Source organism: Hemibagrus wyckioides, linkage group LG08, assembly GCF_019097595.1.
Source record: "Hemibagrus wyckioides isolate EC202008001 linkage group LG08, SWU_Hwy_1.0, whole genome shotgun sequence".
Classification (NCBI taxonomy): domain Eukaryota; kingdom Metazoa; phylum Chordata; class Actinopteri; order Siluriformes; family Bagridae; genus Hemibagrus; species Hemibagrus wyckioides.
Window position 1 is genome coordinate 11,081,936 of NC_080717.1, and position 24,877 is coordinate 11,106,812.

At 36.0% G+C, this 24,877-nt stretch overlaps 1 protein-coding gene across 3 annotated transcripts in view; it reads left to right on the forward strand.

The window, feature by feature from the left end:
* The window catches only part of frmpd3 (FERM and PDZ domain containing 3), a 115,659-nt gene that overhangs the window by 26,049 nt on the left and 64,733 nt on the right, over nt 1-24,877 (forward strand). The gene's annotated exons all lie outside the window — the stretch shown is intronic.

A 24,877-nucleotide genomic window follows, 5' to 3' on the forward strand; every position in this document is an offset into this window, starting at 1 on the left:
GAGATAATACAGAGAAATGCCTCCGTATCAGGGCTGTGGTATTCAAAAGCAATGCACATGTCACTTCGTAGAATACAATTGCTCAGAAAGAGAAACAGCCACAATCCCTGTGCTAAATATTCTCTAGCGCTGCTGGACATTTTCTGTTAAGCTATATTCAGTAATTTCCAAATGTATAATTCATCCATAAAAAAGAACTTTGATCCATTTGTACGCCTCTCCAGCCTCTTGCCAGAGCCATTAACTCCTTAAGCCTTTTGTTCATGTTTTTCCCATAGCGAGTGATTGATCGTGAGTGCTGCAGTCCAGCCGTGAGTCTTTGAAAGATCTTTTACTTACATAAAGGACTCCAGAAAAAGATGGAGGGTTCAAATGCATTTGCACATGGCTGTGTCACAATTAGTTACACAATGCTGGGCCAGGACTGACTCTGCCAGTGACAAGCTAGCAAAGTGTTCGTGGGCTCCTTTCAGAACGCCCACTCCGTAATTACATTAGCAGCCATTAACAAAGACACTCCATTGATGTATGTGTCAAAAAATTGAGATGCAAAAAGGGAGGGCAGAGTCATTGATTCATTTTGGGCCACTTTATGTTTGCTAATTAACAGGACTTATGCAACATAAGACCACAACTTGAAGTCTTATCTGTGCAATGAATCCAAATGGTCTACAAGGCATACTTGATCAGAGATGACTCAATAAATAGTATACCTTTTTTTCAAAGTTTAAGAGTTTGTAGTAGGAGAGCATTGAATTTACATATGAAATATTTTTACTGAAGAATTCAGAGACCCCCGGGGAAGAAATCTGCATAAATTATATATATAAATCACAAATACTGTGAAGCTATATTTTACCTAAACTCGAACGATCAGGGTGGCAGTGAATAAATGTACACAATAAATCTAAATTGGATGTTGTTAATGGTTAATGCTGAACTAATAGAAACAAACTTGTTGGAACTGACTGAGTGGTACACTATAACATTATTCTGTTTTAAGAAATTGTCCCTTAGGCAGAGACAATTATGCCCAATGCTATTAAAGGCAAATCCTTTCCTCATATAACAATAGAGGTTTTTTTGTGCTTGCAAATGCTGTGAAAAGAAATGTAGAAGCTTGAGTAATAGTAATAAAAGATACTGAGGACGTAGACCAGATGTAATGTAAAAAGTGCCAACTCAGTATTTTACAACCTGAAGAAAGATTTCTTACTCAGGTTCTAAAAGTGATTTGCCAAGAAATTGCTGTGATAATGGGATGCTGTTACTTGGTGTTTGGTACTGCATCAGTTCCATTTTATGACATCCTAAACAACACAATTCATTCAAATGCTGCAGATTATGTATGGCAATAATGCTAAAATTTACTATAAACCATTAATAGCTCTACATTGAGCCTGGTCATTAAATTGACATATGACAATGTTGCAGATGTTTTCAGTGATTGTTCGATGAAACACAAAGTGCAGTCTACAGTCTGGTCAGATTGTTTTGACAAATTTGAAATAAAACAATTATTTAATTGCACATGATCATGTTAAGTTTGAGTGTGTTCACATATGATTGGGTGAACAATATAGGAGTAACAGTCCCTTTGGGACAAATCCACTTTTTACAAATGTAATAAACAGTAAATAAATTCAAATACAAATTCAAATTTTATTCGTCACGTACAAAATCATACACAGTACGACATGTAGTGAAATGCTTATTACGACTGTCCTACATTTGAAGAAGAGTATAAAGTATAAAGTAAAGTGTGTGGACAAGAAAAGTCTTAGTAGAAATTAAAGACACGATAATTTATGAAAAACACCAATAGTTACGTAAAGCCGATTGTGTAACGGATATACATATACAAATATATGTGTATATAACAATATAAATATATAAAAAATGTGTATATAATATAAACATAATATAACATAATAATATAATAATAATATAATATCTATAACTATAACATGATAATAATAATATGATAATGTAATATAATGTAATATTTATAAAAATATATAAATAATAAATTATATATATATATATATATATATATATATATATATATATATATATACATGTATGTAGATAGAAAAAGTAAAATATAAATATAAATGTAATGACAATAAATAATACGGTATGTAAAGTGTCAGTGCAGTATGCACACAAAGATGTCCAGTGAGTGTGGTTATTGTGTGTGCAGAGTAGTGCAGAGTATACAAGTAGTGCAATTTGTGTGTGCAACAATCAGCTGAGGTAGAATGTTCATGTGTGGTAAGTCTAGAAAGTCCAGGTACTAGGTCTTCTGGTTGAGGGCCCGAATGGCCTGCGGGAAGAAGCTCCTCCTCATTCGCTCTGTGTTTGCCTTCAAGGAACGGAAACGTTTCCCTGACCGCAACAGAGAGAAGAAAATATAACATAATCTCAAAACTATAACTGACATGTTTAATATTAAGCTACAAAGCCTGTGATATGTTTGCCTATTATAGCCACTTGATTGCTAGAGATTCCATTCTTCTGAGTAAATTGCAGTTCATTGTACTTCAGGTTGAGTGATGAAAAACAGCTTGGGAAAAGCATTTGATGTCATTGATGAGTGAATGTCAGCATTTACATATATTTTGTAATTACATACCCCTTTTTACCTTTTTTTTCTTTTAGAAGACCCTAGGCTCTGTAATGCTTAACATAATATCTGAACATACAGTCATGTTTTGTTCATGGCTGCAGATCCTTCGCAATTACTGACTGCTTGAAAATGCTGGGTGTGTTTCCTCGTGATGCTCTGCCAGGCCTGCAATGCAGTCATTTTATGGTCCTTTTTCAGCGGACCTTCAAATTTCTTGAGCCTTCTTTCAGGAGACCATAAGTAATCACCCACGTTAACATATTCCTGCCTAATGCCCGGTGTTCTGAGTATAAGTTTGAGATACACTGCAACCCTGACTGCAATAAAGCAGTTACAGAAGATGAATGAATGAATAAAAAATTTCAATCAATTGCAATCAGTGACTGCCTGAAGTCTGAATTATGCTTTAGTTTTGGACTAGAGCAGCTAAGATGCTTCCGTTCCCTACAGAATTTATCCACCAAATGCTGTTGGAACCCCATCAATAAACACAAGTGAGCCAGTTTCACTGACAGCTATGCATGTCCACGCCACAATGTTTCACAAATGAGCGGATATGCCACAGAGTGTGAGCCAGTATCCTACAGACAGCTCTCAACTACTATCATATTTTCACATATTAAAACATTGATATAATGTCCATGTTACTTCAATAAATTAAGTTTGTAAATGTAATAAAAACCTGACATTATTTACCTATTTACATGAATATTTTACATACATGGAAGTGGTTTTTATTTGGTCTATGTATTATTATTTTCCCATTTATATATACTGGCAGGTCTCTAACTAAAGTATTGGTCACTGTGTAAGTTACAGATCTACTGTAACACTGACCAGATGAATGAATGAATGAATGAATGAATCTAATAATAATCTAAATACATTTAAATACATTTAAACACATACTATTTTTTAAATTTTGGCCAAAACAGGTTTTCAAAATTGGTATTAAATACAACATCATAGATATACAGGGTTTACATACTGTATGTTAGGATGTGTATAGTCAGATGTTAATATTTCATCTTAGGTATCCCTATCACAGGCAGGTATATAAGTCAGACCAAGCAGCACAGCTGAACAAGATAGGACAGCTCACCTCATCTTTCACATCACCAAACACATTGCCATCACTTTGGATGCCTTACAGAAATGAAAAAACCTGAACAGTCTATCAGACCTTCCCAAAAAATCTGCCCTATTAATTCTTACCAGAGCAGGTTTGTTACATCAAAATGCCAATTTGCATTCATGAGACCATATTGGAAAACCTGACATCTGTTCTGAAAGCAATGGTCCACGTAGAATTAACTTGATTACATACTGTGAAGTCAGTTAATACTTAATTGTCTATCTGTGAAGAAAGAAACTGCAAGAGATTTTTTTTGTACACGGATTTGTAAAACTAGGATTTACTACCGAGAGAAAATTATTCAAGTGTGTTCTGAGCACACGAGATCAGAGACGGAAACCAAAGGTGACATGCACGGTGTACAATACTGTTCAAATTATGCAAAAAGAACCATACATTGGATCAGAGCATATACTACTAATTTCATAGAAAAGTACATGTAATTGGTTTTCATACTGAGCATTCATCACACACATCTGTTTCATTTCTTTCACTCAGTGGATTACTAATGATTGCTTTTAAACACCATATAGGCAATGAAAAGGTGTGATTTGTTTCTAGAAATTTCCTAAATTATGTACCAATTTATTTTAATGAGCAAAACAATATCTACATGAGTGTACAAATAAGTACATTGGTTAGCTCACTAGGGAAGTGGAGCCAGCAGGCTCCCCAGTCCCATGTTTTAGTTGCCTGGAAACCTAATACAATAGGATAAATAGTCGGTTGCTGACATCATGAATTATTGTTGCACATTGTGTTTCCACTAACAACATAAACTTCAGCAAATCATTCCCCAGTATTTTGGCTATATGAGATTTTTTTGTTATGTTCTCACATTGTCTCTTAGTGTGTGTAATTGTGAGGTGATGGTTAAAAGCCCTGTTTTCTGGATGTTCAAGCTGTTTATCTGCCGGAAAACTGAATAATAGCCAAATACAAATAAACAGTTTGGGTATGAGATCTACGTGTCCTGGCAATGCAGGCTAGGATTTAGCAAGCCATTTCAGCAAGACTTAGAGAAGCATATGCGTATATCTTTGCATTAACACACAATGAAATATCCACACGCATATCTAAATAAATTATGTCTTTATTTTCCGTTTTTGACAGTTATTAATCCTGTTACAAATGAAAGGATCAGGTTATCCCATTTGATCACAACATAAAGAAGGCTAACCAACTATTTTAAATGGCCTTTTCTTTATTTGTTGTTTGTCTGCCACTTCATTGTTTGAGAAATGCTAGACCTCCCATGCTCTTCACCTCTAATTTGTTTTTGGATTTCAAAACATCTTTGCTACTCCCCTTTGAGATAAAATGACACCTGGTTCAAAAGAGGCTATTCAAAACTTCACAGGTACATTTAATCTTAGTCTTCGCATTCCCTTTAGCTCTGAGCTTTTTGTGTGTGTGGTCAATGTTGGAGCTTGGCTCCAATTGGGCACATCACCATCTCACAAGCCACCAACTGTTTCACATTTACCACAGACTGGTGACCCCATCTCATGAAAAATTTACAGGGGTTCTAAAAAGCAAGAAGGATTTCATGTCAGTGGACCGATTCATTGGATTTCAGACGAATAAAGTCATAAGAAAAATTATGACCTATAACCTTGTCATTCAGCTTAAACTTAGTGGAGCATTACTTTTTAAACCTGTTTGCACGTGAATGCAAATGGGTTTGCGATTGTAAGGCTGTGTTAGCAGTAGAGACATTATTAAACAGCCATTTTGGTAACCAATAAAGAAAAAACTGTAATAGAAAAACCTGTACATATTACAGTCATATCACAAAACTCTTTCTTCTTTTCTTTTTTTCTGTTCTTTTATGGATGACAATTATGGCTTTATATGCCGCCATAACACAATATGAAAAGTTGAAATAGTAATTTTCTTTGTCAGAGGCATTTTTAGAACTAATACAATTCAGGACTGATTTGGCCCAGAAACATTAGAGAAATCAAATATTCCCTTTCTACTGATAATATTTCCCTCAGGAAGCAAAACAGTATAACCAAGTAAGTATAGCAGAATCTCCTTGCCGTGCTCATTTATCACCAACTACTTTGGCATACTGAAGGCTATTCAAGCCTTAAATGCTAATTATACTGTCGTGTTTACTTACCTTACTCAGCCAATCCCAGATAAAAGTGATCATGCAAATCCATGAAATGTCAGCAGTGTTAATTATCAAGAAGACGACAAAATGTCATATGTCCCACATCAAGCGGAACAGAAAGTAATGGGCAAATGCTGCATCTCAGCACCTACACTGTTTTATTGACAGCCAATTGATGTTTGTCTTGTTTATGATTATAGATCGTTCTAACTGTAGATCCGCTCTAATAGACACTGAAACGGATTAGAAGAAGGCACAACAATTAAAAAATGAAACTTTCTCTTACATCGACATAATGATAGAAGTAGATTACCGAACACAAAGGCCTTAATATCAGCAGGAGATGGAAGCACACACTTCTAATATTTGGTTTCAACACAGTACTTTGTAGTCAGCAATATGTGGAGACTTTGCTAATCAACAGAATCAACAGTGTCAAAATGTATGAATAACTAAGCACCAGAGCTTAAAAAATGAAACCTGGAACCAGTCATCTGGACTCAGAGAGAGCCCAATAAATGTGTGTGCTTGCCTGCCCGGTTTTTTTATATTTGGATCAAAAGAATAATAAAAAGACAAAATCATTTGCAGCATCCTATTGAACTCAATTCAGTTGCACTGAAAAATAAACACAAGCATCCAGGTTTGAACTATGGAACTGAAAATATTTTGAGTAGTGATTGATGTAGGCATGGCCTGCTAATGGGGAATACTTTGTGGTAAAAATTTACTTTAACATCCATGATAATGATATCCTTTAAATAAAAAAAAAACCTCACATATATTTTACATGTGATCATGTATTTCATATGCAATTATGTAAGTAATGTGATCACATGGAAAAAGTTGAAGGCATATTTCAACATACACATATTCATGACAGAAAATGACCTGTGCAAGGAATCATGTGAAAATGAGTCATATAAAACACGAATCATGTGGGAAAAAAGGTCTATTACATGTAAAGTGTGTATAATAAACTGTACAGTGAAGTATGTAAACATGTTTAAATGTCATATATGATTCATTCAGGGGTTGTTCAAGTTATTGCTGAGATTTGGCCTATTACATTAAGCTGAATCTGAAAAAAATCTATAGGAAATTGAAATTAACACTGTTGGCTTTTTAAATTAATGAAGTCACACAAGATCTGTGAATACTAATGTCATGCCCCCCCACCCGACCTTAACTGTTTCTAACTTTTCATTTTAGTTAATTTGTATTTCTGTTGGTATTTTAAAAATATTTTGTATATAATTCACTGAGGTGTTAGGCCATCTTACACCAAATGATAACATGCTGTCATTTAATAATATCCTCTACAACATGGAAAGCAATTGCCTGTGATCACCAATGACCATGGAAATGACATAAATCAATGATCACACACTGTGGATACCACTGGAATATTATGCATACTAGTACTGTCCACTGACATGTTACATACAAGCAACCAATTAAAAATAAGTGTTTAAATTATTATGACTGTTACAAATATCTATTTGGATAGGAAGATGTAGCCTTATATAGGTTAACAGGTTATATGCAGTATTTACTGTTTTCTGGGATATAAATCTTATGTAGTAAAAGTATCCAGAACAATTCTATTATAATTCAAACAATTCAAATAATAACCTGCTGAGGACCATCATGCCATAAACTGAGGAAAATATTTAGCTCAAAGTAATTTTAACGTTTGATGTTGCACTAAAATTTTATTCTTTGAAAAACAGTGACTGCTAAAACTTATCATATGGCAATTTTCACAGATGGCGTAACATATTTCTAGCTTTGCACAGACCTATCTTGAGTATCAAGTATTTTAATTTGACCTTAATATAACTTGAGTATTCAGCTTCATATGCTATGAATTTGATATAATGTTTCAAATATAGCTAATAATGTTAAAAATGCACGAAAATACTGATTTGATTGTCAGGAAATTAAAATGTATATAAGTAATCATTTTTTTCCATGGAAAGATTTTTCGACTTATAAATTATTAACACATAACACGGATTTGAGTAATTTACACCTTTGGCAAATATGACAACAAAAGTCACACAGTTCTGATGTTTTATTATTTTACATTGCTCAATATTGTCTTCTTTATGAGAACTGTAGAAAGGTTTTACTTCAGAAAATAATAAACTCTGGTGCACAGTTACAGAAATACTAAACTAGTCAATAGTAGTTATATGTGGTTTTGACATAACCTCCCATTTTTTTCCGGGTTTGTAATCGGCACTGAGAGTTCGCGGGACAGGAATTGAGCTTGGGCTGTGGTGGTGAGAGAGCAGGATCCTGCCACTGGACCACCATGGAAGTCAATACTTGTTATATAAAAAGTTATATATATATATATATATATATATATATATATATATATATATATATATATATATATATATATATATGTATATATATATATATATATATATATATATATATATACTGTAATGCTTCAATATACATATAATACAATATAATATACTGTATCATAATAATATACAATGTTACAGTATGATCTCATTTAAGTAGCAAACAACAGATAGAACCACATCCTGAAACAGAGGTGAAAAATCTTAAAAAGCAGCCTTTGTCAGATTTGAAACTTTGGCTAAACTAGCTAGCAATGTCTGTTGCTAATTACTCATAGCTAGGGTTCAGTATTCAGTTTCATTTTGATCCAGGGTTAATTTACTGCCAGCATTGTCCTATGCTCTCTCTCTTTCCCTCCTCCCTCTTTGTCTATCCTTATGATATATCTGATGTATTATGGAACTTTCATGTATATTGAGTAGGCACAAGACAATACAATAAAGCCACAAGATGAGACAATTCCCAGTGCAGGGTTCCATTGCAGTATTCCACACAACGCAATCCTGTCTCACACCTTATATTGCACATTCATACAGCAGGTACACCATTGCCCAGCCACTGACTACAGAAACCCTGCTGATATATCTTTACACATCACCTTACACATGTCTCACATATGGGCAGTTAACTACATTCTAAAAAATACTGAATTAAAAACAATGCCTTTAATTAAGCTAATGACATCTTCCCAATGTTGGTTTATTTTAACTACCTTTGAGTTCATTGGGTATGTTGCCCTACCTAGCATTTTGGGTTAGCATGCTTAATTCAATTAGATTATTAAACATTTTTGTAAAAAAACACACTTTTTTGCTGCAATTTGTAGTCACACACAGATGTCACAACCATCACAAATGTAGTTTTATATATAAATATATACTTAAATATACTGTTTCTCTCCACAGAGTGTTGACTGTCATGAATAGCATCATGGCTTAATGGCGATTATCAGTGACTAACAGAAAAATGATATTTCATCATCTATGTGTAAATAAGTGTATAAGCTATTGTATATAAATTAATAAGCTGACATAATGATATCTGTTAACTTCATGTAACTGATTGGGACTTTATGTGTTTAAAAATGATCAGAGAGGCAAACATTAATTACTTGAAATCAGTCCACTACATGAGGAGACTATGTATGTATAAATATTGCTAACTTTAGTTTCAAGGAAAGCAGTAGACTCTCAAATCAGCAAATCCTGTCCATTACAACTGAAATGGTTTAGTAGATTGGAATCTAAACCAGCTATCATGGCTAATGTTGGGATTTGCCCCAATAATTAAACAAATAATCCAACTAAATAACCAAATATGTATAACTCATCAGTTTGTTAAGAAGAACACATCAGCCACTGATCCCTCTGTAGTGGAGCTGAATGAAGTCTCACGTCTTGCAGTGAGACTGGAATTAGACCTAATTAGTACAGTGTATAAGATGAACAGTCCCCACTCTGCTGAACCATTTATGAAAGACAAGGGCTGCGATTTGGGATACTTTCTAACAAAAAGTTTGCCTTTACTAAGGAGCTCACCATCTGGGATATGTCCGTCCCCCTCATGCATATTACACCTCTCAGTCTGACAGAACATGGAAGATCCCTAATATCAAAGTAGACCATACAATTTATTGTAGAGAAGCTAGACTATAGCGGAAATTCTAGCTACTCATATTGTCTGCTGTTTTATCAAACCGCAGGTCTACTTGAGGCACCAAAAAGGGCTAACAGTACCCCAGTCTCCAATATTGGTCTCACTAGTAACTGGAATGCCCTGGGAATCTTTCCCTAGGCAGACTCATTGTCACAAAAGTGTACAAAGGTGCTGCACTGCTGGCCAGGCAATCTCTGCCCCGTGGGTATAGCTCCTTGACACGGTACACTGACTAATGGGTATGACATAGCATTCTCCAAGCTATCAAAGGGAAAGACCACCACTAATTGACATTTTTTAAGGTGATTATGACACCATGTGTCAGTGATTCCTTTCTGCTGGCTCCCCTGGTGATTTATTGGATTTAATAGATATAACAGGGTTAAATACGTAAACATTTTCTAAACATTGCGTGGTAAAAAAATGTCAGAATTTTAGAAATGAAGGTTTTCTTCAGGTCGGCACACGTTAGACACAAACATGTTCATACGTGGCTCAGTGTTGCAGCTACAATCTGATAAATCTGTAAGACCAATACAATTTTATGGAATATTTAAACAGGCAGAAAGGATGATGTGTGAAGATTGAGGAATGCTGAGCATGCAAAGAATAATTTGGTCATAAAACACGCACGCACAGGCGCACACACACTTTTTCTCAGCCAACACCATTCTGCACCCTCTGTTTAAATTTATTACACTGCAGATAAGAGAAGTAGCCATTTTGCATACTGTATTAGCCAGCTCTTTTCTCCTATCTATCTATCAACTGTATTGTACATTATGAAATGAGACTGCCTGCTCCTGGCAAAAAAGAAAGGTGAAACCCACACAACCACAACACACAGGTTACTAGTGTGAAATACTGATTCAGAAAAATGTGTTAAAAACAACTATAGGTGCGTAGCTTCTTAATTAGAATGACTCAGAGAGAGAAAGATGTGCTCTGTAAAACAATGTGTGGTTTAAACACATTAATCCAGGACATATCTCATCATCTATCTGTGGCTTGACAAGGAAATGATTAGAGATTATACAATGTATTATATGACAAGGTCTCAACGATGGCATAATAAGAATGATCTGGAGCATGCTATTACACACGCAAACACACACACACACACACACACACATTCAAAGGCAGTTAGACTGCCATTTTCATGTATTTCAATTGTCATTTTGTAATGACATGTTTCTTCCCAATTCAATCTGGTCTGGAGAGAAATTCATACCATTCAGTGTATTTTTCTTATGACCAATGGTGGTGCTGTTGCACTTTGTCAGACACACACACACACACACACACACACACATACTGTCCAGTTTGGGTCAGGATATTTCCGTTATTGTCTAAGATTCCTGACTTGACTGACAGGGGTTCAAGCCAATGTGGTCTTCTTTTGTTGTAGCTTCAAGATTTGATGTTCTTGGCACTCAGATGCTTTTTTGCTCATCTTGTTTGTGAAGAATGATAATTCGAGTGGCTATATGATATCCTTCCTGGCAGCTAATCTGGCCATTTTGTTTCTCTGATCTTTTCATTAAGCCTTTTCATTTTTTACTTGGATGTATGCTTTGGGTCACTTTCATGCTGAAAGGTGAAATTTCTTTTCATCTTACAAGCTTACAAACTCACATTGGAAGGTTTTGCACTAAATGAACTAATATTTGTAGCTATTCCCTCTACTTTCCTCCACTTTGATAAAAGCCCCAGTTCTGGCTGATGAATATCAGCTCTAAAGCATGATGCTGCCACCACCATACTGCATTATTATTGTTCTGTTATTATTTATTAGTTTATTTTTTATAACATTCCGACCTTTTGGAATTATGTAATTATTATACCTTTTGAAATTGGTCTCATCAGACCATACCACATTTTACCAGATGTTTAGGAGTGATTTAGAGCTTGAGGAAGGTTCATTGAATAGCAGAATATGGAATATTGTTGTCATATGTAGAGAATACTTGTTAGATATTCCTGTTGCTCCTTTATGTTGTTATAGGTCTCTTGGCAGCCTCAATTGAAGTTTTTGTCTTGTTCTTCTATATATTATGGAGGGACATCTTGTCCTTAGTGATGTCATTGTTCCATTTTTTCTTATTGATGATGATGGCATTTACGGTCTTCCATGAAGCGTCTGTTTTTTGAGAATTCAATTATACCCATCTCATGATATCTTTCAACAAGTCTTAGGATACCATACATGCTTCAGCAGTTGGATGAAACCAAAAAGATGTGAAGAAAATCCCACAGGAACAGCTGATCTTTATTTGGGCTTGATCAGAAGTATTTCATTGATGACATTTGTAGGATAATTACTACTGACTGAATGTGATTGATTCATTATGAACACAGACACACCCCCAATTATAAAAGTGCGTACTGATTGTTTTTGTACTTAATTATTGTATATTTTATATTTCATGTAATGAAATTTACAAAAAAGTCTCCAAATATATTATAAAAATATGTAGTCATTCATGTAGGCATGTTATATATAGTATACATATTTAACCAATGGAATTTCTGTGTGAAAGGCCTCTAGAGTACATTTTGCATGCAACCCAAAAAACAAAAGCATGGCTTGGAGTAAGACTTGGCAATGAATCAGTATTTGCAGCATAGCACTCAATGGAAAATATATCTTTCTTGTTTTTGTACACAAATGAGTATGTGAACCCCACAATTTACTCAGTTTCCTTTGGAGAAAATGGTGCTAGAATTTTCCTGAATTTTCCTATGTTGTCACATATGTTCTGCTCTCTTTAGGCCTAGTAATCTAGGATAATGATCAGTTTAAATGAAACAGCCTTGTTATAAATTAGAAGGAACCTGTATTTTGGAAAATTATCATAAATGATCATTATCTCCTTGCATAAAGACCAACTGTTCCTGTGATTAATTTCTTACACCCTAAAGTAATAAAATTGTATTATTGACACTGGTAAACGTAGTACATTTTTTAAATATATGTGCACTGCGAATAAGGTGCATGTGTTGCTTAGTTGATGAAATGCTCATTTCAGACATAAATTGTACTCCGTTCTGAAGATACATTATTCAGGCACAACAATGCCGCGGGAGAAAACAGCAACGAAATGAAAGTTCTGACCTTCAGTAAAGTACTGAGATTTGCCTGAGTGCATTTAATGTATCCTCTTTCTTGCTCTCTCACTGGAACAAGTTCAAGAGTTCAATAATAAAGTGCACATAAAGCACCCTCATTGCTGTTGCAAAACCTCTGCTCTGAGTAGATTTTTTTTAAACTTTCCATTTCATTTATTAGAGGAAACATTTAGAATGAGGAGTGTCTTTATGCCGGTTGCATCCAGGCTTCAAAAGCATCCTTGCTACTCACAACAATCATTAATGTAGTGTCAGTAAATGTATTATTAGCCATACATGGGCTTATGAATGTTATAGATTATATGAAAGCAAAATGAAAGCGTTAAAACCTTAAGCATTGGGTATATTATTGACACAGTGTATAGACACAAATCTGGATGAATTGACATTTCCAACTCAAACACTAAAGATCATTTCTGATTAGTAATGATCTACTAAAAAATAAATGGACACCAAAGAATTTGTGATGTATGCTAACCTTAGCAGATGGATGAAGTCTGAACTGCAGCGAGATGACTTCACATCTACCTATTATTACTAAAGCACTTTAAAATTTTCTCCTATTTCCAAGAATGATTCAGAACATAAGTTGAGCAAAAGCAATTTGAAAAATTGGGGTCAAGAAACTCTAATTTCCAGCAGTCTGTTTGATATGCCACCAAACTTTAAAAATACCACTAAAAGCTCTAATGCATTTTATAGAAAACATGTGGGGGTGCTTTGTTTTAAAAATGCATGGTGTAAAGGACATCACTTTTGCTGTAACTGCATTTCCTTCAAAAGGAAATCAACAAGGATGTTTATTCAATGCTGGAGTGTGTGTGTGTGTGTGGTGTGTGTGTGTGAGAGAGAGAGAGAGAGAGAGAGAGAGAGAATCTATATTTACTGCATTTAGGAATATGAAGTGGTTCTTTCTTTTCTTGCATTATTCAAGACATTGCAAATGTAGAGAACAATTTAATATAAATCAATACAGCTCTAGATGGATGTGCCAAGAAAAGAAAGGCTTGCCAAATGTAATTAGATTAGGTAAGACGTGTTATAGGCTAGTTTCCCAGACACAGATTATGCTTAGACTAAGACAAAATATATTGAAGGGTCCGCATACATGCTATGATATAATTTAAAAATGCATTTTGGATGTGGAAATGCTAATGAATATCATTACCAAATGAGAATTCAGACTAAGGGATTGGCACTGATTACCAGATGTTTCATTCTGGTAATCAACATAGTGTATTGATTAGGATATGAATGTCATTTTCATATTCTTTCCAAATGATAACCTTATGACTTGAGAATCTGTGGTACACAGCGGCATGTGCAGGACTTCACACACCTGCACAGTGGCATGGAGTTATCAGTGCCTCAGCATATCACTGATTGATGTATAATTGCGTCGTTCTCTGTGGGACTGTCTCCACTGTGAATTATTTGTAATGGTGAAATTTAACACAACGATGAAGCAAGCTGATAGCAGATAAGCTGAAACTGTTAATTAACTGCTGGGCTGCAGAGAAATCCTGCAGGCGCCCGTTCTTCTATAACTTAAGGATAAAACTTGCAACATTTAACAGCAGGGAAGAGAGCTGGAGGAAGGAGTGCAATGCCCTGTGTCATTAAACAGATTTCGTATTTGACTTTTCACATTTGTTAAGGACTGTGACAACTCAGCTGATAAAGTCCTCCAGATATTTCTTTTGCACCTTAATTAAATCTGTGACTCACAAAAAAGAAGCGCTATTTCTGTGCAATGCTAGTTACATTTTTTTGCTTTGTGCATTCAGATTTTTTTGTGTCAGATTGTTTGTGTCACGCTGTCATTAATGAACTTCCTGTTTTTTTCTTGAGTGTGACTATGCTGTTGGCAGGATGCTGTGTTTGTGTATAATGTGGCTCAATCTGCTAAAATAAGTTTATGACACGACACCCTGTTTTGTTTTTGGCATACGTATTGAAGGCTTTTTTAAAAATGATAATGCCACTGTGTTTGGGTAGGTTTCGGTTTCATCCATTATTCAATACATATCTCTCTCTAGGTTATAGTTAAAGAAAAGGTGCATGCGAGGATTTAAAAGCGAAATTGCTCACATTGGCATTCTGTTCACAGATAACACCAGATTTAAGCACTGTTCAGAGGTTTTATGTACCCAGGGTGGTGTTTGCTTCAAACACTATCTAATTGAAGCCCGTCTCAATTCTTGCACATTTCTGACCTTGGACTCAGCTTGAGCTAGGCCCAGTATTGGTATAAGTCCAGCACCATTATCTGACAGTTTTATGCTAGCACAATAAATCAAGGTGAAGTTTATGTTTTGAGCTGTAAATGCACTTATAAAAAACAACAACTATGGGATACTTTTTGAGGCCAATGTTAAGTATTACACTAATTAGTAATTAATCAGTAACATCGTCCTTTAAAGTACACAAAAAGGACATCAGAGGAAAAAGAGTCTATATTGGAGACATTGCTTTTGTGGAGGACTGAAATTTGTATGAACATTATTGATTAAAAAAAAATTGCTTAAGCAGCTTAATCTTAGGTTGCTGACTTAAGATGCCTACTCTGAATACAGCCGTATATGGACATGCTCAGATGACTGAGGAGCTGTGAGGACAAAGGGACGTTTGGAGGTTTCTGTCTCTTTTCTCTCTATCATTCTACTTTTTATCTATTTCTCTGAATCTATTTTGTTTCTTTTTTGGTAACTGAAAAGCAGGTTTTTGTAGTTTTGTGAGTTAATTTAAGGTACTATAGGGTAGCTAAGAGTATGTGGGCTGCCATGGCCTCTGAGGCCAGCATAAAAACTCTCCTCTCTGGCATAACATCAAATAAGTACCGGAGACTGGAGCATTATTAGACAATGTGCAGTATTGTATATCTGAACAAAGCCATGGTTGTGTTTTAGATGCCTGGTCATAATAAATAGATGGGAGTGCTTAAACCAGTGCTTCATTTTATAACTATAAATATCTCAAGAATGATACTATTAGGGTTATGATTATACTTTTAGCAGTGGGTTACATCATGAGGTCTCATTATAAGAATGATATGGGGCAAACTGTCTCCCTCACACACACACACACACACACACACAAATGCACACACACACACACACTTTGTGTATTTTTACTTTCAGTGTACAATATGTGTTTAGTCTGTCTACTTTTAGTTTCTCCCCCAAAGGCATTTATGGATTGAAAAATGAAATGGGTTGAAAAATGAAAAATGTTTATAATGTGCCTTCTCAATCACAGCTGATGACATGTTACAGATGTGAAGCTCAATTCTCATTGGTGTTTCAGTCTGTATAATCAGACTGAAACACCAACCAGACAGCTGTCACTGATAGGCTGCATGAGTCTAGGCTAGAAAAGAAATCAGCCTCATTTCTTCACAGCATTTTGTTCATTTTTCTTATAATGGTCATGTTACACTCAGTTCCACAAAAGGCCAGAATAATCTGTTTTGAAACATTTGTTAATGACAAAATAATCTATTATAGTAGCCAAAAACCATATTGAGATATTTTTACATTTGAAAGACGATGGGAGTTTAGCCCTGCTAGACCATTTGTACTAGCTGTACCTGCTGTAATCGGCATCCTGACTGAAAATAGCATACAGGCAAAAGGTGTAAGGCACAAAAAATTTGTTTGTCACACAAGGTTGCACAGCAAGGGAACTCAGAGAGTGACAGGGCTGATTTGCAATGACACCAGCAAGGTGTCAGTCAGTGGGGGACCACTGAAGTGTCAAAGCTCAGAACTGTAAATAAAGTTCAGAGCAGCACCATGGTAAAGACAGAATAGGTTTGTGTTAAACACAGAGGAGATGCTAATACTAGCACTGATGTGAACACTTACACACTAACCTTAGAACTGACTTATGGGAGGTACAAGATGAATTATACAAAGTTTCGCTCAGAAATGACTTATGTGATAATCATACATGAAGTAATGAAATACTCAGAAAATGGATAACAGAAGCACAGAAGAGTCAGCTAAAGGTTGAAATTATTGGCCAAATTTCTTTACGCTTCATTTTCTGTTTTTCTTTTTTAAACAAATAGAAGTCCACTAAAGAGACATGTTACTAGGAATGGATGTAAATAAATAAATAAATAAATACTTTTAGAGTATATAAAGCAAAAATATATAATATATAAAATATACAATATAAGTTTAAACATTACCTAATGATGATGATGATGCAGTGCAGGTCAAAGCTGTTATTGTTAATGGGCAAATTACTGACCCATGATATTAATAGAGGTAGCAATTTAGTGCTGGATCTATATTATCTGTAACTTTAACTTTGACTAGGAGGTAAGTAAGGAACAGTTTCAAATAGCTAATACTTTTGTTAAGGCTTTTTTCAAACAGTTAATATTAGCGATGTGTATACTCCAAATTTTTGCTACAATAGAACAAATTATTCCAGTGTAATCAAGAAGCTACAGTATAGTTATTAAGGGGGAGATCTGAAATTCACAGTAGAGTTTAAGACAGAAAGAGTTAAAGACAGAAATGAGAATTCCTTACCTAGCTTCTGACAGAATATTCAGGAACATAACATACCATTTTAATCTAACTCTTTGAGGTTTAAACATTCTTCTCATTATTATTTGGCTAAAAAACATCTTCATCGGTTTTATAATTCCAAATCATTGTTGTAACAGTGCTTCAGTTTCATAGGTAGGGTTCTCAGATCACTTTCATATAACTGCCCATCTATCTGTTTAACCCAACAGAGGCTTAAAGTAAAGCTCTTACAGGATACCACCTTTTATTCTCAATTTCAAGATTTTTAAGAGTAATGCAGTGGGCAAGGAATAAGATGAGTTTGGATACTTGAGGTAATGGCAGGATGTAGTGAAAACTCCCACAGGTTTTCTCTGATAGTAATATATCCTACCCTTCTGAAGAAGCAAAAAGTGTGGTATCAGCTAGATAGATAGCTAGGTACTGTAGATCAAAATATTTTTGAGGTTGAAAAGGGACAGAACAGGGTATGTATTAAATGGGAGCATTTATTCGTATATAATGGTGGATGCGTGTTTTTTTTCTTTTCATTTTATAAACACAATACAATGAAAGAAAAGAAATAGGAGTGCAGGAGTGAACAGCAGAATTTTATTCTGTCCTGTATAAGTCTGTTGAATGTTATGCTACATGTGTAAATCCATTCTATCTGTCTACTGAAGACAAAAATATGTTTTATTTCCCACTCACATTAGAAAGCTCAAGGATGCCGCCTTACAAATGTCATTAAGCCATATCAGTAGGATTGATGGTCGACTAATTGTTTTAAAAGGCCTTGTAGGATCAGGCTAGATACTACTTAAACAACTGCTGAGCCATTGACTTTTGTGTTTATCAAATGCATAAAGCTGTTGTGCACAGGATCCTCTTGCCTTGTCAAAGCAGAAGAGAACGTGATTACACCTGTGAAAGTGAGAAGAGGTGTCCAAAAGCAGGGTTTTCCTGCTTTTATATTCATTAGAAATAGAGTGCTTGCCATCACTTCTGCATAGGAGGGCTAAGGCAGTCACCAGGGTTCAAAAACATTATCCAGTATCAGAGTATGCAGATGATACGACAGATGGGCAGATGGGCTGGATACAAAAAATGAGGAAAGAGACTTGTTTACTTAAAGCAAAGCCTTGTGAACTAAGGTTAAATGGGAGAATGTGAAGCATTTTTAAATGATCTTGGAAAGACAACAAGCCTCACAGATGCCAGAGAGCTTGCAGTGGAGCAGAGCAGGCCTTAATGTGCAAGTGGTTTACTTGAGAGGATGTAGTAAAGAAAAGCTGGGGAAAAATCTGTGACCAACAAATACACTACTTTCACAAGTGTCCTACAGATGAAGTGTGGTGATAGTCAACTGTCTGGCATCATCCACTTCATGGCATCTCCAGCTGGATTGTTGCCCAGAGGCTGGTGGACATCTTTTTGACTGGATATCACTGGCTAATTCTTCCAATCGTGTATGTGTCTATTCATAATGGAGGGCAAGGCCTTGTTAACTTGGAGACCCAAGTAACTGCATGTCTAAGTCTGCCCAGAGACTTATCAGATATTACTACTCTTCAGACCTGAACTCTGCACTGCTTAGGCATCAAGCCTTAAAAGCATAATTTACATAAACTGTTGGGTGATCTAGGTGTGTGTTATGAATTCACTCAGTTGATACATGCAACTAGAGCAGGAGTAATCAACTGGTGGAAAGCAATCTGAATTTGGATTAAGCAAAGTATTTGAGCAAATCAAACCAAACACTTTATTTATAGTTGCATTATAGGTGCATTATTTACAGTTAAGCTCTAGTTTTGCAGAGTTTTTTAGTTAAGCACACTGTCTGCAAGACTCTGCCAAACCCAGGGGTCCATCCCACAGAGGTGGGCTATTACTAGAAAAACTGGCAATAAAAATAGTGTGGACTCTTTGAACAGTCCCAATAGCAAAGTGATTACCCAGACAGATCTCCTGATCTCACATGTGGAAGTATAAACCCCCTGCAACATAGACTTGTTTTAAAGTTTTTGCAGAGTTGACAAGAAGCTTAACTTTCTTAAAATATAGTAGATATGTGCATACAGTATGCATGTGGCATCACTGGCTCTTCACAGTGGGAAATTGATGTTTTCTTTTGGTTTTTTGGTGGCTCACGTAAACTGTGATCATCTCCAACCTGGTTGGCATGCAGCAGCATCAGTATATCTATAAACTTATAAACCTATTAGCTGACCATAGACCAACAGCATGTGTATACAAAAAAGGGGTTCCACTGTCTACAGACAGATTAGCCCTCTGGGTAAAGGAAGTGATTGCACAAGCACACTTAAATTCAGGTCAAGTTGCATTTTTCCGTTAAATGGCTTTCACCATGCACTATGGCTTCCACCTGGGCATCACTTCTAAAAAAGAAGTGTTGCTTGCAGACATTTGTAAAGCAGCGACATGGAGTATACAATCTACTTATGAGTGATTCTTTTACTGAGCAGGAAGCAGTATTAATACTTTGAGTAATTCTCAGGTATTTGCACTGTCTGTTTGTTGAGGTGCAGTGTCAGGGTGTCTCAGGAACCTTTGCAATGACTTCGATAGTTCTATATAAGGATGTAGAACCATAGTTACATATGTAACATTCTTGTGCAGGGATTTAAAACATCTACAAAACAAAAAAGAAAAACAAGGAAATCCTCAAAGAGATATCATTCTTCTGTCATTCATTCTAGACTAGGTGGCATCAGTTTGATGTGAGGAAGAGTCACTTAAGATGTGAACTAAAATAATTTACTAATCATATATGTCATAGATGATCTATGAGACATAACAAAAGATCAGGAACAGATTATTACTTTCTTTAACACCTTTTCCCCAAATGTGCTGCAGTTCAGTTCCCCTGTGGTTTAATCAACAAGAGATCTCTAGGAGGCAGAACATTTCTACCATCCCAAGCACCATGAACCTTCTGATGTCACCATTTTTATCCCAACTACAAAGATCAACACATCTGTTGTATGTCAACATGCATTTTGAAATAAGCATGTGACCTGAAAAAGGAATATATTGATCATAGAATCACTTTAATTACTGTCAGGAAGGGAGAAACAGCTACTGCTCAAACAGGAATGAACATCAAACACAATCATAAAGATAAGGCATGGAATGTCAAGGTGCAACATCCAATCCAAAGTGTGACCAAGCATTGGAAAACAATAGAGGTTGACAGATTGGGGACAGGTATTTTAGTAAATCATGTTGACACAGTTACAGTCAGAGTAATGGAAGCCTTGCAGCTTTAAATCTGTCTATTTTATTGATATATTTATGTGTTGGCCAAAATTATACTGCATAACTGTAGTCAGTGCAAGGAGTGTAACTTTGTTTCTGAGCCAAATTTATTACTCGATTATAACCAGGCTTCTCCACATGTTGTCATTAGGAAAATGCTAAAATATCCCTAGCCCAAAGTAAGCGCTTCATAGATTCCTTCCACTTGGTTTGTACAGATACATTTCAATCATTAGACAGAAGTGTCCCCATTTCAATAGTTTGTTGCAACATAAAATGGCAACGTAAAAAGTATTCAACCTAATATATCACAAGTCATTCAAATTCTTATGATTGCCCATTTTTCAAGAATTGACTGTTCACATGCTGCTAAATATATTCCTTAACATGAAGCATGTTATTTCTGATCTATCTATCTATCTATCTATCTATCTATCTATCTATCTATCTATCTATCTATCTATCTATCTATCTATCTATCTATTTTAGTGGCAAAATAATTGAATCAGATGGCAAGATACTTGATGACTATATAGTCTTAAAGAAAAGTATTTTTCACATTAGGTGGAAAGATCAGCGTTATAATTGCAGCTTGAAAAAAAATGAATTCAATTTCACTCATGTTAGGCATCAAAATGATAGCACTGGCTATCTTACCAAGAAAACACTTATATGCAAAAGTGTATAATTGACCTCCATGTTGAAATACGTTAGGATCTCACTTGGAGCTCTTCATCATAATTACTATAATGCTTTGTCTAAATTGCGGACACTATAAACTAAAAGCCATTAGGAGGACTGTCTGTACAAGTCATTCTGCCAAGAAAAGGTGAACCAGACTGGCAAATTAAAATCCTGGACAGGAACCGAGATGCTTGAATTAATATTAGAAAAAAACAAAAAATAGGCTTTGATATGAGGTTATTCACTTCTGTTCCAGTGAAATATAAGGTATTTGAGTTAGACGGAAATGTGATTGCTACCTGATGTTAATTTGCACTGATTATACACCAACTGTTCTTTTTTTAGGCTAAATGCAAGAACACTGAAATCATAATCATGCTTGCTAAATTAGCTAGATAACCACTTCTTCACCACCTGGATAACAAAATAGCCTAACAAAAGAGCTTAGTCTACAAATCTAAGACAGTAGTGAAAGGCTTTCTTTTGCCATCACTGATTTATTATTTTGAAAATACTGTCAACTATTTTGTACATAAAGGCGTTCCTGTTTACACACATGTCAACAAGCTATCTGTGAGCAAAATTTCGTAATTTCTTCTTTAAAATGTCGTGTTTTCAGCTTGCTGGCACATGTCAGGGCTTCTACACAACAATGCCTCAGTGATGGCGGGCCACAGAAAAGGAATCTCTTTTTTCCATTAGCGACCGGAGATTGTTTTCTTTCACCTTTCACTGGTTCAGAGCCCAAAGAGCTGACAGGGAGTAAATGTAGCCCCCCATCCTTTTCTTTTTTTCTTGTACATTCTCTTGGACATCTAAACTTTCAATATATAAATGAATGCCTGGGGAGTGACACCATAACCAGAGACCTAACATTATCAAACTATATGAAGTTTTGTGGCTGTACTGTGATAAACAGAGGACATGCAAATAATGCATCAATCATACACCCAAGAGATTTACGACTGTACATTTTTCTACTAATTACTAATATGTATGCATGCATTGTTGACCAGAGAAATCTTTACGAGCATTATGAGCTCTAGCAGTATAATTAGCCATAGAAATTAATTCAATTCAATTTATTTATATAGCACAACAGTGGTCATTGTCTCAAAGCAGCTTTACAGAAGTATAGTTTTTATTCTATAAAAATAGTATAAAAATTCTAAAGTTTAAAAGTTTTAAAATTACCTTGCTATTTATCTCTAGCATTTATTCCTAATGAGCAAGCCTGAGGCAATGGTAGATAGAAAAAACTGCTGAAGATGATATGAGGAAGAAACCTTATAAGAAACCAGACTCAGAAGGGAACCCATCCTCATTTATGGGAACCTCCTGGGAAACTAATAGGTCAATGCAATTGCTGAATTCATAATAGACTTTTTAGTTCCTTCCTGCCGAAGTTCAAATGTTCACTGTTGAAGACCCAAACACAAAGCTGACCGACACAATGACAATTCAAAGATGGCTTGATACTCTCCAAGTGATTCTATGCACAGTGGTCCCATGGGTCAAGGGCTGTCCACGCTGATCTATCCACTGCAGAGTGCACCATCAAGCGCCATAGATTCCAACCAGCAGTAGGGTGTCTGGATGGATCAGGCAAAAGGTCCCAAAAGAAGAAGTGGTCACATAGGGAGCTCAGAACCCTGGGAGCTCAGGAGTGGCATGTATAGCTCAGTGGAGACAAACATGGAGGTAGAGAGAGTGAGAGAGAGAGAGAGAGAGAGAAAGAGAGAGACACTGACAGTTGACAAGCCATGTCATGATGATGGCACCTGTCAAAGGATGGGATATATTAAATGCAAGTGAACAGCTCTTGAAGTTGATGTGTTGAAGTTGCATGTGTTGTTGTTTTATCTAAGCCACTTTCACAAAGGCAAAGTTGAGGTAGATGACTGGGTCAGAAAATCTCAGAAACAGCATCTTGTGGTGTGTTCATGGTATACAGTAGTTAGTGGTTAATGCTGTATATAAAAGAAAGGTGACAGAAAACACATTGAATTTACAAACATTTGTGGAAAAATGGGTTGTTCTGAAGAGCTCAGTGAATTCAAGCATTGTACTGTGACATTTGCAGTGAATCAGTTTATGAAATTTCATATCTGCTAGATATTTCACAGTCAACTGTAAGTAGTATTATTGGAAAGAGGAAATGATGAGGACCAGCAGCAACTCAACCAATGAACTGGAAGTCCACAGAGCAGGGTCAAAGGATGCTGAGGTGCATTGATGTGTAAAAGTTGCAAACTCTCTGCTGATGCCATAGCTGAAGAGTTACAAACTTCCAATGACATTAATATCAGCACAAAAATGGTGATAAAACATGGCTGAGCAACTGCATACAAGCCACACATCATCAAGTACAATGCCAAGTGATGGATGGACTGTAGTAAAGCATTGCATTGCAGCTTGCTGTTTATTGAGCTGCATAGCTGCAGACTGGTCAGAGTGCCACTGCTGACCCTTGTACAGCAACAAAAGCAGCTCTAATGGGCATCAGAACTGGACCATCGTGCAGTGTAAGAAGGTGGCCTGAATCAGTTTTCTTTTTCATCATGTGGACGTCAGGGTTGCATGTGCTTTGCTTACCTTGGGAAGAGATGGCACTATAATGCATTATGGGAAAGTGGCTAGCCTGATGAGGCAGTGTAATGCTTTGGGTAATGTTCTGCTGGGAAGCGTTGGATCATGGCATTCTTAGATCTTTATGGATGGCAGTTCAACATCTGAAACTTAATCCCAGCAAAACTGACATGCTTATCATTCCAGGTGATTCACCCCTATGCCTGGATCTTGTGATCTCCCTGGACAACACTCTAATCTCCTCTTCAGCCACTGCATGCAACTTTGGAGTAACCATGAACAATAAATTGCACATTGCTAATTTGACACACTTATTTTGGAATCTCCTTTACAATATTAAAAGGATTCAGCCATTTTTATCCACACAAGCCGCTTGGGTGCTTGATCAGTCTCTTGTTATTTCGTGACTAGACTACTGCAACTCACTTCTGGCAGGTCTACCTCTGATGACAATTCAGCCTTTACAAATGGTCCAAAATGTAGCTGCACAGTTTATTTTCAACCTTCCAAAGTTCTCCCACACCACCTCATTGCTGTGCTCCCTCAACTAGCTTCTGGTAGCTGCCCACATCAGATTTAAAACACTGATGTTTGCCTACCAAGCCAAAAACAGATCAGCTTCCTCATACCTCAAAGCACTTATCACTCCCTGCACTGCACCACACTCCCTCAGAGCCTCTAGCACTGCTCAACTGGTCCCACCATTTCTCACGGTACTAAATAGGTATGCATCAAGACTCTTCTCTGTT